The following is a 19,864-nucleotide window of genomic DNA, read 5'->3' on the forward strand; positions in this document are numbered from 1 at the left end:
TTTAGTTTATGTATGACATCTCCCAAATAGATTAAAAGGTGCCAGAGGGCAATGCAGATTCTTTAATTTATGTTGGTGCCCAAGGCAACATCTGGGATTGTGCGCTGCAAATAAGAGCTCCCCACTGAGTATTTCTTCACCAACTTCACACTGTGGCACAACAGTCATTCTGCGAGGCTACATGGTTTACTGAGGCTACGAGGAGGGAACTCCCCTCCTCCTAGTAATGTGTGTGCAGTCTTGCTCTACCATATCTAAATTGATCCAGGAAGCGTATTTCTCTTGATATATGGCTTAAGCAAGCTGCTATTATGGGAAGTCCAATTACTGGTCAGAGATGTTACTTGGACTGTGCATATCTTACACAAACACTCCCGAATGTATTATGGATAACACATTTTCTCTCATCCAGCAGAGTTACAAGTCAAGTTACTGCATGCGTTTTGCTTGGGTTATCTTTTAAACAGCCATGGAAAATAGGCCATAGATTTCAGTGCATTGTATGTTTAATCTCTTGGTGTTGACATTTTTCTTCTGTAAAAATAAATGAAAGGAATGTATTGCTAAAAGCTCAAGTAATTATATTTTAGGTGCCAAAATCTCACTGGCAGGTAAGCCACATACTAATAGTGAGTCGGGCCCTTTGAAGGGTGTAGTAACACTACTGGCATCACAGAGTAAAAATGAATGTAGTATTTTCAAACTAATAGCATTCCGACAGACTCCATTGTCAAAAAACTGGAAAACATCACAGATGTGTTGTAATCTAATCTATTCTTACCTGGTTGATCTCAAACTTAAAGACCATTGAATAGTAATGGGCCCTTGAAAATTTTCAGGCTGTTCATATGGAAATATAAGTTTTAGGACAAATATAAAGATGACAAAGTTTATTTTTGTGTCTTGACTTCCCATATTTTTGTCTTATTTTAGAAATTTGGTCACGTATTATTTAACTTTTTATTATGAAAAATTTCAAATATACACAAAGTGAAGACAACAGTTTAATGGGGCCCCATCATCCCAAATGAACAACCAGAAACATTTTGCAATTATATAATTTTAAACAAATCAAATTGTTCTTATAGATTGACAATTTATTGACTGGTTATTTGGTGGGTTTAACAGGTCAATTATATCAGATCTATTAAATAATTATTAAAATCAGTTTTAAATGCCTTTAATAGTTGTTGATATTATGAAAGAAATCTAAGTAGATATTTTATCAGGCACCCAATTTTTTTTCCCATCAGATTAGCATGCCATTACATCCAAAACTTTGGTTGTAACATGCACTGATTTCACTGGGGTTTTGTGCAATGTTCAAATCATACATTTTTTTTTTTATCAGATTCTATAAATCAGGAAGAATCTTGCTGGAATAAGCAAAGTAAGAGGTCATTAAAATCTTACTATTACTCTTTGGTCTGCTAGATGAGAAAGGAGTAGAGTTTGCTTTTTAGCAATGAGAAAATAATATAAATCAGCCAACACTCCTTTCACACTCCTTACTCCTTATATGACCCCTTAGAAGTCATATCATTTATCTATTCGTTTGTTCACATAATCAACCAAAGAGTATTTAATGCTTTCTAGGAGCCATGCCCCTTGCTAAGCATTGATTGACAGTGAGCGATATAGACAAGCCCCGACTCCAGTAGAACTTCCAAATAAGTCAGACACTAAACAACTCATTGCAATAAAATGCAGAGAATGGGATAACAGTGGAGGTAGAGAGTGTTCTAGAAATTTGTTAGGAGAGGACCCAATAAAGGCAATAAGTCAGCAGGCAGAAAAGTGAGTTTAGGAGGACTTTGTGACTACACAAGTGAGGTGGGATGGTCAGTTATACCAAGGTATATCAACTGGATAGAGTGAGGAGGAAAAACACACAGAGAGTATGTAGACCTTTTCTCTCTCTCTGTCTGTCCCCGTCCCCCTTTCTCTCTCTTTTATTTAACTAGAGATGGATCAAAGCCCAGGAAAGATAATCTTTTGATTTTATATTGCTTCCCTTTAAGAAAATTCTAGAGGTTCTAGAAAAACAAAATCTATCCTTGTTGCTTAAGAATACCTTTTATGTGGCAGAAATAGATCTTAGTATCTCAATCTGTGCTAATTTTATCTTTATACTTTTTTTTTGAGTAACCTTTGATCCAGCTCTTTCTGTCTGCTGTCACCTTGTTCTGAGCCTGTCCATTGCTAACTGGACATTGATTGAACACAGATAGTATAGTACTGTAGTATTTACTATTGAAAAACATCTCTGTAAGTGGACCCATGGATCCACTTATATAGAGCAGATCCCTGTATAAGTGGACCCGTGCAGTTCAAGCCCATGTCGTTCAAGGGTCAAATGTACTTTATCAAAGTCCTCCTAACTCATTTTCCTGCCTGCTGACTTATTACCTTCAGTCCACTTCCCTCACTGACACCAGAGTAAATTCTGATCGAATTTGGTCAGTGCCCCAATTACTACGTCATTCAAGGTCAACTGTACAATGCATTCAGGAGGGAAGCTGAGGTCCCCAAACCACTTAATTGCTTTAAAAATTGGTGCATTCAAATGCCTTATAGGTATAAGATTTCTCAGCATGTGTATGATCTTCTTAATCTCTAATTTCCAATGTGCTTGAAATATTTTCCAAAAGACTTAAAATATACATAAATACCCTTTAAAGTGACCTTTGGTGTTCTCAGCATATTCTTTATATTTAACGATCTCAGAACATCGTTTGATGTTTTTGAAAAATAAAACTTTATATTTTCTCCTCTAAAGTCTTTTCCAGAAAGCTAGCACAGTCATTTGAGTTGCTTTGGAAAAGCTGCAAGTAAATGACAGGAAAATATGCGGTAGGCTCAGTCAATTCTGACAACTGGTCAGTTTAGGTTAAAGATACGCCACCCTGGTAAATTGGTTTCAAATAAACTGCCATGATCAACAAGAGTCACAACAACCTGTTATGTGACTGACTTAAACTTTATCTTAGGATCCAGATGTTAGGTAAGAAAATAAGATCCCAGCGTTTAATTTAGTTTTACTTTGAGTTTATTTAAAGGAATAATTCAGGTTTCTTTTCAAATTACTTCTATATTTGATTCCCCCTTGAAAGAGCTCTATTTACACAGAGGCCCTGGCATAGGATTTATTTGAATTTGAATTAAAACATGGGATGGTTCCAAAGTCTATCATACTGACATTCCTGGCAAAACCTAAATATTGCTGGAAGGCATATATTCCTTTGTGAACTGTGTAGGGATTTGAGGGATTTGGGTGTTTTAGAGTTCTTTTTGAGGTTATGAAAGCTTCCTAAAGGAAATATATTGTGGCTTTACAAATTTGAAGGTGAGAATTATTTCAGTATGCCAAGATCACCATGGTTTTCTGTTGACATTACTTCTCCGTACATGAAATGGAAGACGTGAAACAGGAAACCGTTTCTCCCTAAACTTGTGTACTCCGGGTCAGTGCAATCAGCAGTTACCATCCTACAGTCCAAAATACAGCATTTAGTGTGTCACTGTAGTTTTTCAAAGTAACCCAAGCAGATTTAACCACAGCAGCCCGTTAACGTCAATGGTTGCCATACAGAAAACTTCCCGCGGGTTTTACTGAACATAAGAACAGTGTGTTTTTTGAACAATCACACATGAAATAAATGTCTTCTGAAAGATATTTTTAAAAGGAGTGGGAGGATGGATTATATTTAAACTAAATTGTATATTCTTACAACCTTCCTCCTGTCCGCTTCAATCACTGTGGGAGTCTATCTAATTTAAGTCTCTCCCCACCGTCGCATTTGGGTTTTGGGCTCCTACTCCACCCCTTGCCTTAATATGTGAATACTGTGTCCCCAGATACTTGTCGATTTCCCTCCCTTGACTCTGAGATGCTTAATAGCGACTGTGTCTTGTTCCTGAACCTAGCACAGTCCTTCCCTACAGGAGGTAGAAACAACTATGGTTTATTGAATAGAGTGAACAAATCTGATTGCATGGTGAAGCAAACACCGTGATTATCGCATCCCTCAATGTATGTGAAAGTCAAAACTTCGCAGTGTATGGTCGTACAGTAATACAACTGTGGAATTCAGGTTGTTCCCAGAATATTCCAATAGTATTGACAGAGCACAGAACACGCCTGTTCTCCATCCTGGAGTAACACCAGTAGGACCAGCTTAAAACTGAATTAAATGGAGGAGAAATATTTGCTGTTAACCTTCACATGTTCTCATGTGTCTTTGGTAGCATATATGTACGCAAATGGAGATGTGTCAAGGAACTACTTCTGGACATTTTAACCAGATTATTCTGGATGTAAATTCCCAGGTCATAAGAACTTCACAAGAGGAAAAATGGTGTCATGCTCTCCTTACCTCCATCCTCTCTTTTCCAGTTGCATAGAAAATTAGGAGACCATTCCACTCAGGACATTGCCTTCCTTCAATCCCAGGCCACTCAGACTCGTTGTGGAAAGGCAGTGTCTTTAAATTCCCCACCCTCCTCTTTAACACAAGAATTATATTTATTGGGATTTCCTCCATACTCATTTGTATTAGTGTCCTATGGCTGCTGTAGAAAATGACCACAACCTTAATGGCTTAAAGTGACACACGTATGTTCTTTTATTGTTCTGGAGACCACAAGTCCAAAATCAGTCTTTCTAGGCTAAAGTCAATGTCTTTGCAGGGCTGGTTTCTTTGGAGTCTCCAGAGGAGAAACTTCCCTTGTTTTTCTAGCTTCTGGAAGACACCTGCATTCCTTGGCTTATGACCCCTTCTTCCCATCAGCCCAATCTCATGATCCTGCCATCACACCTCCTACATCCTCCTTTGACGTTCTTGCCTCCCTCTCATAAGGACCCTGGTGATAGCATTTAGGTCTCACCTGAAGATAAACTAGGACAATCTCATCACCCCAAGATCTTTAACTTAATCACATCTGCACAGTTCCTTTTGCTATATAAGATAAAATTTACAGTTTCCAGGAATTAGGAAGAGGTAGATTTGAAAGGACATTATTCAGCCTACTAAACTAGTGCTTCAAAAACAAAACACTCTGCACCAAAAATTAGCAAACAGCATGAGACGCACTAAGGGTTTCCTACAACGGCAACTGCCACCTATGGGATGCAGTTCTGCCCCCTGGAATCTCCTCAATTATTCATCAATTCTATGCAACTTAAATGAACATTGAGAGTTTAGTAAATCACTATAATGTCAGAATTACAGTGTAATATCTGCAACCAAATGACCAAACAGAAAGTACACGGTGAGGGTACCGAGTCCTGTCCCAGGCATCGTGCGTCTGGCTGCCCGAGTCGTATTCCTCTTCTTTAGCTCTATACCAATTCTACCCATTTTCTAAGCAAAAGCTTCTTCCTTGTAGCTTCAATGTTACGCTTAAGAAGAAAGGCCCTTTCTTTCTATGACTTCCAAACACTTTTATGTTCTCTCCAACTCAGAAAAAAATCCATGAATTCATGAATTTTAATTAAATCCTTCTGTGTGGAGAACATTCAACTGACAGGAGTTTTCCTACAACTATTTTTGTGCCAGGCAGTGTGCAGTGCTTTTTATATCTCCTCTTCCAGCCTCACTCTCTTGGCTAGGTCTCTCTCCTGAGGAACTGCTTTCCATTTTCTTGGTCTATTTGCAATTACAGCACTCCTTTCCCTCCTAGAAATCTTGGAAATAAAAGCCCCTCTCCTTTATTGTATTATTTTGGCTTTTTGCAGATTATTGCTGGTCAAGGCAAAGACTCTTATTTTATTAAATAGACATGAAAAGCATCTGTCCACAACAGATTTATCCACCCAGCCACCAATTCACTCAATAATAAGGTACTGCTTGTCGAGGGTTATCCTGTGACAGACACTGAGCTAAGTACTGCATTCACATTATCTGATTTAACAGACGTTGATAAAGAAATAATTTTGTGGGCTTCCCTGGTGGCGCAGTGGTTGAGAGTCTGCCTGCCGATGCAGGGGACACAGGTTCGTGCCCCGGTCTGGGAAGATCCCACATGCCACGGAGCGGCTAGGCCCGTGAGCCATGGCCACTGAGCCTGCGCGTCCAGGAGCCTGTGCTCTGCAACGGGAGGGGCCACAACAGTGAAAGGTCCGTGTACCGCAAAAAAAAAAAAAAAGAAAGAATTTTGTGTACAGTATGATGATAGGTCTTGTAGTGGATATAGGGAACCATGACCTGCAATCTAGTATGAGAACTGTACTATAACCCACATTTAAATGGCCATTCAACTGAGGTTTATGGATGAACAAAAGAAGGGGCAGAATACATCTGAGGGAACGGAAGTGATGCTTATGGATAGGGTAGCATTTGAGAAGGAAGGAGGGGACATCGGAGAATCAGGGAAAGTTCAAAACCTCATGCACATAAAAGCGAAGAGAAGGATTGGCCATAACATCTAACTGATGTGTCTCAAACATGCTGCTTGCCGCTAAATGTGGTACGATATTTGTAATTAGGCATAGATATGATAAAGGACTACTTCTGTGTGTCTTTACACAAGTAATCTTAAGATAAATTTTCACATCACAAGAATTGCACAAGAGCAGCAAGTTGATGCTCTTATTACCTAAATCATCTGTGTTCTCCAATCTCCTCAAATCCTGCCTATTCTTCAATGACCTTTAAAAATCTTCTTGACTTTTCCAGCTGAGTTTTTCCTGTTTAGCATATTGAAAGCAATTCTTAAGTGCCTCTCTTAGAAAACCTTCTGTTTGGTTATAGCTCCTTTGCTATATACTTTTCTTATCTGCCATGCACAACTCTAACTTCCTTGAGAATACCATTTTTATTATCATTATCATTTCCAGTTTTACAGCTTAGCACATGCCCTTGTTTACAATAGAAAAAAAAAGAATAAATTGGAAATATTTATTGTCAGAAATTAAAGAACAAGGAGGGTATAGAGATAAGTATTTTAAGGGCAGGTTGGGCTCAGAAAGGAAGGGCCAGTCCATGTCCTGGCACAGGACACTTTGATTCTGTCCCTTCTCTGCCCTGTGAAAGTGCAAGCTACACATTCCTGTCTGTATTTTTGCCCAGGGGAAGCTTAGCAGCCTTGATCTCCTTCATACGCTCTGGAGGCCACCAAACCAGGGACCTGTTGTTTACAAGGAGAAAAACAGTGTGTGCTCTGTCATGAGAGCTGTCAATATGGAGGCATCATTTTACCTGAGCCCTGACTCTCTGATTCCAGAGGTTGAATGTTGACAAACAGCAATGCACCTACTTTGTTCTGTTTCCACTCGGCTGTAAATCAAAAACCGGCTGGCCCTTGCAGTGAATGTAGGAATGTGTGCTTTCCATATTTGGGTAGTGTTTGCGCTGAATCAGACCTATTCTGTGATTTGAGCTGCACTTTTAAAGAGGGGACTGCTCCTTCCAATGAGATGGTATTTCTTCTCACAGCTTGATTGCCAGCTGTGTGGGATGTAAACGTGCTTTGAGAACTGTCAAGTGCCATCCAGATGTTGCATTCTGCATCCCGATGTGCCCTGACTCCATCGCTTCTCACCCTCGGCACTGGTTCCCAGCCCCACCCATTCTATGCCCAGTAACCAGGACCTGCTGTTTACAAACCTACAGCCAATCGTGTCCTTTCCCAGCCTGCCTCTCCCCTGAGCCATAAACTATGAGGTCCACAGGATCAGGCCAAGGTCTCCTCTCCAACCTCTCCCTCATCAAGCACCGCTTCACCTGTAATGCTCTAGACCTGTTCTCCTTCCCACTGTTCTTCAAGAACATGCACCTGCGCACAGTTTTGGTCCTTCCTCTTTCTCAGATCTAAACTCAGGTAGCAGATGAAATTTTCTATCGAAGGGAATGGGAATGCCATCTCACTATACAGCCATCCCACCCAGAAGACCTCACCCTTTGATAGCTCTCTCCTTTGTTTTCCACATTGCACTTACCATGGATTGATTGATGGATTACTTTCTGTCTCTCCCTACTGGAATATAAGTGGAATCTCACTTTTCAGATTTGTTCAATAAATGTTGACTGCTGTCTAAAGAAACAATTCATGTTTTCCCTATTTTTATGCATTTGGTGTTTATCTTTTCGGAAGAAGGATTCTTTACTGTTTAGTATTATCCATGCTGCCAACAACATAAAGAATTGGAATTTGACTCTCAAAACGCTATTTGACCTAGAGATGGTCCTACTGAGTGAAGTAAGTCAGACAGAGAAAGACAAATGTCATATGATATCACTTATATGTGGAATCTAAAAAAAAGGTACCAACGAACTTATCTACAAAACAGAAATAGAGTCACAGATGTAGAAAACAAACTTATGGTTACCGGTGGGGGTGAAGAGGGGAAAAAAATAGGGAGACTGGGATTGACATATGCAGACAACTATATAGAAAACAGATAACTAATAAGGACCTCCTTTATAGCACAGGGAAGTCTACTCAATACTCTGTTGACCTATATGGGGCAAGAATCTAACAGAGTGGATATATGTGTATGCATAACGATTCACTTTGCTGTACACCTGAAACTAACACAACATAGTAAATCAACTATACTCCAATAAAAATTTTAAAAAACACAAAACTCTGCTTGAAAACTTCTTCTGCCTTATGAGAAGTGCTAGGGTAAGGTGAGTAAGGGTTCCTTTTCCATACCCACATGGCTTGTGATCTAAACCCAGTTCAATCATTTACTGTTTGTGTAACTTTGGATGAATCCTCAACCTGCCTGTGCCTCAGTGTTCTCCTCCATTCAATAAGAATTACAGTTTAAAACTAATACTCCCTCATGATATTTCTATGAGGAAGAAATGAGTTAAAATATATAAGTACATAAAACAAGATCTGGCTCATTTTAAGCACCCCGTAAATATGAGATATTATTAGGAAATAGACATTTAAGCTCTTACTAAATATTAGAAGTTTTATACAGTTGACAATTAATTTCTTTTTTTAAAATACATGATATTTAATTAGTTAAAAGTTTAACAAGACATTTTATCCCAGATTACACATATTTTTCCTTCTGTGAGTCAAGAAAATCTAGGCTTTATTGAGGTTTATACAAAGGTTAGTGTAAAAGGTTGCACTTTGAAGCTTATGAAATCCTATAACTCTTCAGTTATAAGAAGATAAACAAAATATTTGACTTGCAGTCTACCTAATGACTTCTATCTGCTTATTTATTTAACTAAAAGCAACCATGGCGAACCAGGTATGTTGATACTGGGCTTTACAGGAAAGTGATATGGAAGTGCCAATTAGACTCTAACAAAATCACACGCTGCTTCACATGCGGCTGGGCCACAGCTGGAATTGAATTTCTAAGCCATAATTAGTAAAAACTATATATCCAAAACGTTGTTGTTTCTCTCTTTACAGGAAAAAGAAACATGAAAAAATATAGAGAAAAGATTCCCTTCCCTATGGGAACCCAAGTTGTACCAATTTCATTCAAGAAAATAAGCTAGTTTTAAATAATAAGAGAAAAGGAGAATTATATGAATAGCAACATTGATAAAACTCAAGCACAAACATAATGTAGCTTACTTTTTAAGTAATCACTTGTTCTGATTCTTCATGAAATTATAGCTATTTGCTGAGATATATGTTTCAAAGGTGCAATATCCTGGAGTTTTAATAAAAGGAAGAAATCCTAGCCGCCAGACCACCAGGGAGTCACTATAATAAAAAACCAATGAACAATCATTTACCTTGTGCACATTTCCAAATTGCAGTCCCCTTGAACTCTATCATCAATTATTATTATTTAATTTAAGGAGTACTCATACTCCTTCTTTGAAAAAGATGATTTTGAAAGGTGTTTAGATAACTATATATGACACATATTGCAGTATATTTTTCCTCTTGAATTTACTTAAGGCAGAATATGAGGAGATGAAAGAGTTATTTTCCTATATTACTGACTGCTTCTGTATTCATTCTTGTATATAGAGCAGAGCTGGTAAGTATTTATTTAAATATGATTATGGAGATTGAATTTAGGTGTAGAAAATTATTGCATGTGTTTGTCTAGTACATGTTTCTTTTACCTATAACTCTCCAATTTGAGAAAGCAGAGATGGCTTGATAAATACATTGCAATATTTGAATGTAATCTTAACTTAATATTTTGATAAGTAAATCTAGACACATACATTTACTTATCATATTATATATATGATGAATTGTGTTTCCTTTTTTAGCACTGCTTTCAAGGACTGTTAGAAAGTATTAGATATTGGGAGACAGCATTTCTTGAACAGAAGTCGTTGGACAATCATCCTAATGAGGAACCTTTAACAATTCATGGCTACAACCTAATTTATCTCAGTACCGACTTGTGAGAAATCTACCCCGATAATAAAACTTTATGGTAGATAAAGACTAGCCTCTAGGAAAAGCACTGTTCCAATTAGTCTCTGAATCCAACTGTATGAATGCCCTTGCTTCAGTCTGACTCATTGTTCTCTACATTAACTAATCTAATCTTTTAGGGTCTGTGCATATTCATGTATTGTCTTATGCTTGATCTTCTTCAGATCTGTTTCTAGAGTGACCCACCAAATGGCCAACCGAAGAGCTTTCTTGAACATCACCATCGCCATCTCTATACTTTGTAACTCAGTCAGCTATGCTCTTTTGTGGATTCAGGAGGCTACTAGCCAGACCAGTACTCTTGTTCAAAACAAAAGGCACCTTGTTGGGGCAGATGTAGACCTTCAGTCACAAGGCTTGGTGAACAGAGAGATGTTTGGATTTCAGCTCTGCTAGCTTCAGAGGTCAGGAGCCCTGGAGTAGTGCTCAAGCTGTATATCCAGACCCAAGAGCCCTGTGTCACTTGTAGCTTATATGTGGGTGGACATAATCAGAGCCCAGGTATTGGTAACTCGAATTCGTTAGTAAACCGCTTTAATCGATTTAAATAGTCATTCAGTGAAAGAACTGCCAAACCACCCTGCTTAAAAACGGGTGTTTAAAAGTATCCGTATTATAGAATTTCCTCTAGAAGAGTAAATCTTTTGTACTTTTTTTCTTACACATTCCTTAAATTTTGGTTTTTAGTCATTATGAATTTAAGTGAAATTGAGAATGAAGACTTTATCAATCTCAAGCTTGTCTTGTATGTGCACTTCTCATTAACAGCAATTTACACTTAAAAGGAAAGGTTACAACTAAATTACAGCACTGGGTCTAATGGTTAGTTGGGTGGGCTTCAGACTTAGACTATCTAGCTTATCTATCTATCTAGCTTAAAATCCTGACTCTGTATTGTCTCCAGGTAATGAGCCTTTCTAAGGCTCTAAGAAAATAATAAGGCTGCCTAACTATCAGGTTTTTTATTGCAAAATAAATGAGAAGTTTCATCTAAAATACATAGGGTAGTGTTTGACACATGGTATGTACTCAATAATTTGAGACTATATTATTATTAATTTAAGACTCAAGCAATATTAGGAAATGTTATTTAAATATTGACAATTCATTTGCATCCTCTAATAGAATGGATAGCTTACATAACAATAAAAGTACCCACTCTTTTTGACTGAAAAATTAAAGAACATGAGAATCAGTGGTAGGTCTCATAGGGCATGAAATACCTGTACATATAGCCTCCTTCCTGGGAGACCCTGTAACGTCAACTGGTGCTATCAGGCACCTGCAAGAAGTTGTCTTCCTCATCCCCTTTCTGGACTGAGTCTCCTTGTTATATAGCAATCTTCTCTCCACGTGAAATTATCCATAAGATAGTCTGAAAACATTTTATTCCATTCGGAATCAGTGTGAAGACTTACCTACTTATTTTCCTCTTTTATTTCATGGTAGAAGATATTCACTGACAAAGGAGCTCTTAGGAAAATGGGAATACTGGATTTAAATGTATGACTTTCTTTGAGCAGTTAATCCATACTGAGCTGCCTCCTACCATCATGAAAGGAAAAAGTAACAGGAAAGAGAGTAGGATCTCACTTTCTCCTGGTAGTCTCTGTTTTAAAAAATGACAGCAAAAGAGCCTGGCATTGTAGGTCAGGGAATTGATAAGTAGCATGCTGCGTATGCCAACATTTGGGATAATTTCACTAAAACAAATGTTCCTTTCCTATTTATCTCACTTCAGGTATGAATCTCTTCCTTTTCTGCTAAAATTTTTACACGTATTTTTCTTATAATGTAGTTTTTATAGCTCTCAAGTACTGCCTCTGTTAAACAAGTTAAAAATAGAAAGGAGGTGTGACTGAAATTATATCTGAACCAAACTGCTTTACGTGAGAAAATTCTACATGGAGAAAGGTTTGTTAGATAAGTGTTGATATAAAATCTTGCTATGATAGAAAAATGATATAAAAAATACTATGTAATACGTAAAGCCAATCATCCTTATACTTGCAGTTTCTGATATCAAATTCCTCTATTATGAGATTTTTCAGAATGTCTCTACATTAAGGGTATCAGACTTGAAAACAAAGGCAAAGTAAAATGAAATTTAACAATTTCATACATAGCAGTGTGATTCTACTTAGAATTTTACCACCTTAAAATAAATGTTTAAGAGGATGTGATAATTATGATTTTTGTAGAATTAATAGTTTTGATTTTACTTTATAGTTTTAAGTTTCATAAAATTTTCCTAAGTGTGACTTGATTTGTTTTGATCTCACAATAACTGGTGAGACATCCAATATGAGTATGATTTCCACTGTAAATGGGAGTTTCCTAACAAGAATTCTTCACATTTTGATCAGGTTTTAATTTCTATTTGCACCATCATCTTGATTCCTCAAACCAATCTTTGCTTTTTATACCAGCTTCGCTGGGATCAGAGCTTTCAAATGGCTCTGGTACATTTTTCTATATGTTGTTATAAGTTAATACATGTGATTGTCACAGCTCCTGGGACAGAGACCCAGAACCAGGTGGGAATCAGGTGTCTATCCAACTTACCCAACCAGAGACAGACAAGCCAGGTTCCAGGGTGCACTAGTTGGGTAAGCTGGCCTCTGTCACTCATCCTCTCTGTGTATCTGACTCTTACCTGTAAAATGTTGATGTCGAAGGAAAGTAATTATTTCACAGGTACCACTAGTATAAAAATGTTATGACTTCATTAAAAAAATAAACAGTATACAGCTAATATCTGAGCAAACCCAGGCTAGAGCCTCAACTAATCTTCCCTTTACCCTCTCTTCCTTGTCATCTGACTCTGAACCAGTTAACTGGTGGTCTATGAAAAGGGCGCAGGAAATGGATTCCAACAGTGTTGAAGAGTCACTTCATCCCATCCCCTCCTCCAAAATGCCTCTTGTCCCATCCTTGAAATCAGCTGGAGGTGATGAAGATGGGGCAGGGTCCTTGTCTCTGTCTCTGTCTCTTCCCAGGTGGGAAATCAACTCACAGTATAAATCATGGGTCTCATCCACAGCCATAGCTTGGCCAGACTATTCCTTTTCCTTTTAGTTTTGCAGGTGAATCTGTTCTTTAGTGAAGCCTATTAGAGGGTCTCCTGTCTTGTGGTTATCAAAAATCTATTGTTGCAATGGTAAATGGGAGTGTTTTCTTAATTTCACTTTCAGATTTTTCATCATTAGTGTATAGGAATGAAAGAGGTTTCTGTGCATTAATTTTGTATCCTGCTACTTTACCAAATTCATTGATTAGCTCTAATAGTTTTCTGGTAGCATCTTTAGGGTTCTCTATGTATAGTATCATGTCATCTGCAAACAGTGACAGCTTTACTTCTTCTTTTCTGATTTGGATTCTTTTATTTCTTTCTTCTCCGATGGCTGTGGCTAAAACTTCCAAAACTATGTTGAATAAGAGTGGTGAGAGTGGGCAACCTTATCTTGTTCCTGATCTTAGTGGAAATGATTTCAGTTTTTCACCATTGAGGATGATGTTGGCTGTGGGTTTGCCATATATTGCCTTTATTATGTTGAGGTAAGTTCCTTCTATGCCTACTTTCTGGAGAGTTTTTTTTTTTTTTTTATCATAAATGGGTGTTGAATTATGTTGAAAGCTTTCTCTGCATCTATTGAGGTGATCATATGGTTTTTCTCCTTCAATTTGTTAATATGGTGTAGCACATTGATTGATTTATGTAGATTGAAGAATGCTTGCATTCCTGGGATAAACCCCACTTGATCACGGTGTATGATCCTTTCAATGTGCTGTTGGATTCTGCTTGCTAGTATTTTGCTGAGGATTTTTGCATCTATGTTCGTCAGTGATATTGGCTGTAGTTTTCTTTCTTTGTGACATCTTTGTCTGGTTTTTGGTTTCAGGGTGATGGTGGCCTCGTAGAATGAGTTTGGGAGTGTTCCTCCCTCTGCTATATTTTGGAAGTGTTTGAGAAAGATAGGTGTTAACTCTTCTCTAAATGTTTGATAGAATTTCCCTGTGAAGCCATCTGGTCCTAAGCTTTTGTTTACCATTGCAACAAAAAGAATAAAATACCTAGGAATAAACCTACCTAAGGAGACAAAAGACCTGTATGCAGAAAATTATAAGACACTGATGAAAGAAATTAAAGATGACGCAAATAGATGGAGAGATATACCATGTTCTTGGATTGGAAGAATCAACATTGTGAAAATGACTATACTACCAAAAGCAATCTACAGATTCAATGTAATCCCTATCAAACTACCACTGGCATTTTTCACAGAACTAGAACAAAAAATTTCACAATTTGTATGGAAACACAACTGACCCTGAATAGCCAAAGCAATCTTGAGAAAGAAAAACGTAGCTGGAGGAAACAGGCTCCCTGACTTCAGACTATACTACAAAGCTACAGTAATCAAGACAGTATGGTACTGGCACAAAAACAGAAATATAGATCAATGGAACAGGATAGAACACCCAGAGATAAACCCACGCACATATGGTCACCTTATCTTTGATAAAGGAGGCAAGAATATACATTGGAGAAAAGACAGCTTCTTCAATAAGTGATGCTGGGAAAACTGGACAGCTACATGTAAAAGAATGAAATTAGAACACTCCCTAACACCATACACAAAAACAAACTCAAAATGGATTAAAAACCTGAATGTAAGGCCAGAAACTATCAAACTCTTAGAGGAAAACATAGGCAGAGCACTCTATGACATAAATGACAGCAAGATCCTTTTTGACCCACCTCCTAGAGAAATGGAAATAAAAACAAAAATAAACAAATGGAACCTAATGAAACTTCAAAGCTTCTACACAGCAAAGGAAACCATACACAAGGCAAAAAGACAGCCCTCAGAATAGGAAAAAATATTTGCAAATGAAGCAACTGACAAAGGATTAATCTTCAAAATTTACAAGCAGCTCATGCAGCTCAATATCAAAAAAACAAACAACCCAATCCAAAAATGGGCAGAAGACCTAAATAGACATTTCTCCAAAGAAGATATACAGATTGCCAACAAACACATGAAGGAATGCTCAACGTCATTAATCATTAGAGAAATGCAAATCAAAACTACAATGAGATATCATCTCACACCGGTCAGAATGGCCATCATCAAAAAATCTACAAACAACAAATGCTGGAGAGGATGTGGAGAAAAGGGAACTCTCTTGCACTGTTGGTGGGAATGTAAATTGATACAGCCACTATGGAGAACAGTACGGAGGTTCCTTAAAAAACTAAAAATAGAACTACGATGCGACCCAGGAATCCCACTACTGGGCATATGCCCTGAGAAAACCATAATTCAAAAAGAGTCGTGTACCACAATGTTCATTGAAGCTCTTACAATAGCCAGGATATGGAAGCAACCTAAGTGTCCATTAACAGATGAATGGATAAAGAAGATGTGGCACATATATACAATGGAATATTACTCAGCTATAAAAAGAAAAATTGAGTTATCTGTAGTGAGGTGGATGGACCTACAGTCTGTCATACAGAGTTAAGTGAGTCAGAAAGAGAGAAACAAATACCATATGCTAACACATATATTTGGAATCTAAAAAAAAAAAGGTCATGAAGAACCTAGGGACAAGATGGAAATAAATACGCAGACCTACTAGAGAATGGACTTGAGGACACGGGGAGGGGGAAGGGTAAGCTGGGACAAAGTGAGAGAGTAGCATGGACATATATACACTACCAAACGTAAGATAGATAGCTAGTGGGAAGCAGCTGCATAGCACAGGGAGATCAGCTCGGTGCTTTGTGACCACCTAGAGGGGTGGGATAGGAAGGGTGGGAGGGAAACGCAAGAGGGAGGAGATATGGGGACATATGTATATGTATAGCTGATTCACTTTGTTATACAGCAGAAACTAACACACCATTGTAAAGCAATTATACTCCAAAAAAGATGTTAAAAGAAAAATGTATTGTCGCTGAGCATTTGCTCTCAGAGAAAAACCAGTTTCTGAAGCGCCCACATATATTACACATTGTTAAAAACTCTCCCCCACCACACACAGTCATTGAGCAATGTGGTTTGAGCAGGACCTAGGAGCAGGTCTCCTCTTTGTAAACTGAATGAGAGGAATCCTGTGTATATTCATGCCCTGATCAGCCTTGGTATTCGAAATTGCAAAACCTGTAATAAGAAATGTGTTCCCTTTTATAAGTAAATGCCTCTCTGTTCCCTTCTAGTTTCTGTTTCAGAACCACTGAGGAGGATTTTGTGTGTCTCAATAGCTTCAGGTGGGACCTAAATATGTAATGAATCCCATCAGTTCATAGCATGTTTGTTAAATACAAACTTTGTCCTCTGTTCAGGATCAAGGAAGAAAATTTTGGTTTTTTTGTGTTGGCAAGAATCTGAGCCAACTGTGCGTTGTAACTCTACTCATATTTAAACTGCTTATCTAAGACTGCAGAACTCTGTCCCTGAACTCTGGAAATAGGTATCATGGCATTCCTCGTCTCATTCTCTTCTTCTTTTGTATTTTAAAAATAATTTCTTTCGCTTGACACAGACTCCTGGCCATACCTTTCCAGAAGATGTTGGAGCAAAGGAAAAGCAAATAATTTTTCCTGTCTTTTAGATGCTTTCTGAATGTGCGAAAAAACTTGTTTTGATGAAGCAGTTTTAAAAGAAGAAGAAAGAGGGAATTCTCTGGCAATCCAGTGGTTAAGGCTCTGTGCTTTCACTGCCGTGGGCGTGGGTTCAATCTTTGGTTGGGGAGCTAAGATCCCACAAGCCAAGTGATGGTCAAAATCTACAAACAATAAATGCTGGAGAGGGTGTGGAGAAAAGGGAACCCTCCTGCACTGTTGGTGGGAATGTAAATTGATACGGCCACTACGGAGAACAGTATGGAGGTTCCTTAAAAAACTAAATATAGAACTACCATAGGACCCAGCAATCCCACTGCTGGGCATATACCCTTAGAAAACCATAATTCAAAAAGATACATGCGCCCCAATGTTCATTGCAACTCTATTTACAATAGCCAGGACATGGAAGCAACCTATAAGTCCATCAGCAGAGGAGTGGATAAAGAAGATGTGGTACATATATACAATGGAATATTACTCAGCCATAAAAGGAAGGAAATTGGGTCATTTATGGAGACGTGGATGCACCTAGAGACTGTCATACAGAGTGAAGTAAGTCAGAAAGAGAAAAATAAATATCGTATATTAACGTTCATATGAGGAATCCGAAAAAAACTGGTATAGAAAATCTTATTTACAAAGCAGAAATAGAGAGCCAGATGTAGAGAGCAAACATATGGATACCAAGGGGGAAGGAAGGGTGGGATGAACTGGGAGACTGGGATTGACATATATACACTATTGATATTATGTATAAGACAGATAACTGAGAACCTACTGTATAGCACAGGGAACTCTACTCAGTTCTCTGTGGTGACCTAAATGGGAAGGAAATCCAAAAAAGAGAGGATATATTTATACGTATAGCTGATTCACTTTGCTGTACAGTAGAAACTAACACAACATTGTGAAGCAACTATACTCCAATAAAAATTAAATTAAAAAAACAAAATAAATAATAAAATATAGAAACATACTATTAAATATATCCATAGCACAATGTGGTCCCTCAGATAAAACAATCAAACAATACACACACACACACACGCACACACACAGAGTATGGTAAATTTAAAAAATAAATAAAATTTAATTTAATTTTTTAAAAAAGAAGCTAAAAATAAAAGAAAGTATATCAACAATCACTTGTTTAAAAGACTTCAGTATGAAAAAAACAAACAAAAACCAAGATCTAATTGTTACAAGTCACTGATTAGATATTATGGGGTAAATATTTTTTGGGGTGTGCAAGCCATCTGAAAGTTTCCCTGAGGGAGGGAAGGCGTTTCCAGGCCCCTCTCTTTCATTATATCATAATGTCATTGCCTCCAGGTGTCATTACCTCCACATAAAAATTGTCAATTAAAAAATGTATCCCTATGATCTCAAGTAGCTATTCAAACTATGAAGCAGTGAATGTCTACCCTCCACCACATCTCGATGCAGGAAGTGACATATTTGTCATTAAGAGTGCATACATTGAGGGAAACTAGGACTCTGATAGTGAAACGAAGCAGGGCCCTATGGTCCTTCTCCCCCATGTCCTCACCCTGCCTTTGCCTGTGGAAAAACTTTAACTAAATAGTAAGTTTAATCAGAAAAGTGAGAAAATGCAGAAACAAAGGAAAACAGTCCAAGGAGACCAAATAATAATAGTTTAGTCATTAAGCAAAGTTAAGGACCTTTAGTTCCTCCTCAGGGGCTGCAGATAATATTCTGAGCCATGTCCTGTGAGCTGTCTACAGACACTGAAACCCACTCCAGGTGGAAGACGTTAACTACACGATGACCAGACTGTAGCCATGACATAAGCTGCCACAATTCCGAGAACTGGCCTCAAGGAAATGGGAACAAACCGACTCTGGAAATGAAGATTAACTGTACCTAAAACAATCAAGATGACTCTGGTCAGACCACCAGTGACCAATTTCAAGATGACGGTCGGAGCTGAGTGTGCTGTTTCTGCATGGACCCCCTCCCTCCGCCTAGAAAAGTTCTTGCCCCCTGATTGTCAGTTGGGGGGAGTCAGCCTTTGCACAGGAGTCCGCCTTCACCCCCGTTACCAGCATCCGAAATAAAGCAAACTTTCCTTTCCACCAACCTGGCCTCTTTATTGGCTTTTGAGTGGCGAACAGGCTGACCCCACTTTCGGTTACAATAGGTCAGAAGATAAACTAAAGAAGATGGTGTTAGGGAGCCCGTGACTAATATCCACCAGCACGCTCGGCTGTTTCTCTCATGAAAGCACCTATGATCCTGGTGGGTAGAGACATGATTTTCTTTCTTCCTTTGTTTCCCAGGGCTCAACCCAGTGCTAAGCAGCAGAGAGGGAAGCGGTCCCGAGTGAGCAGAGATTAAAGATAGCTTCATAGTTCAGACAGCACACAATGCATCCCTGAAGTTAGAGAGAAATTGATGTAAAAATTGTAAAAAGTGAAAGTAAAGGTGGTAAAAAGTAATACAGCAGCACTGATGAATGGTTGGGGGGTGGAGACGAGAAGAAACACAAGGAGTAGAAGTCCTGCCACCCAGAGATGGGAAGAAGTGGTACCATAACTAAGAAAGGAGGCAGAGGATGTGAGCCATCTATGGGAGAGAAGGTCAAGGAGGGCATGGACGTGGGGGGCTTGCGTATGAGGACGTTTCGAGAGAGATGGTGTTGCCAGGTCTCAACCGAGACAGATAAAGCATAGGGAGTGCAGTCCTCACGCACAAAGGTGGCATCATCAAAGATATACATGGAAGCAAGAACTAAGGGCGTGTTGAGGATTAAAGGAAAGGTAAATTGAGACCACATTGCCAAGACAGGAGAGGAGATGGTAAAAAATCCAAGTTAAAAAAATATATAGT

This window comes from Globicephala melas, chromosome 18 (genome assembly GCF_963455315.2).
Source record: "Globicephala melas chromosome 18, mGloMel1.2, whole genome shotgun sequence".
Classification (NCBI taxonomy): Eukaryota; Metazoa; Chordata; class Mammalia; order Artiodactyla; family Delphinidae; genus Globicephala; species Globicephala melas.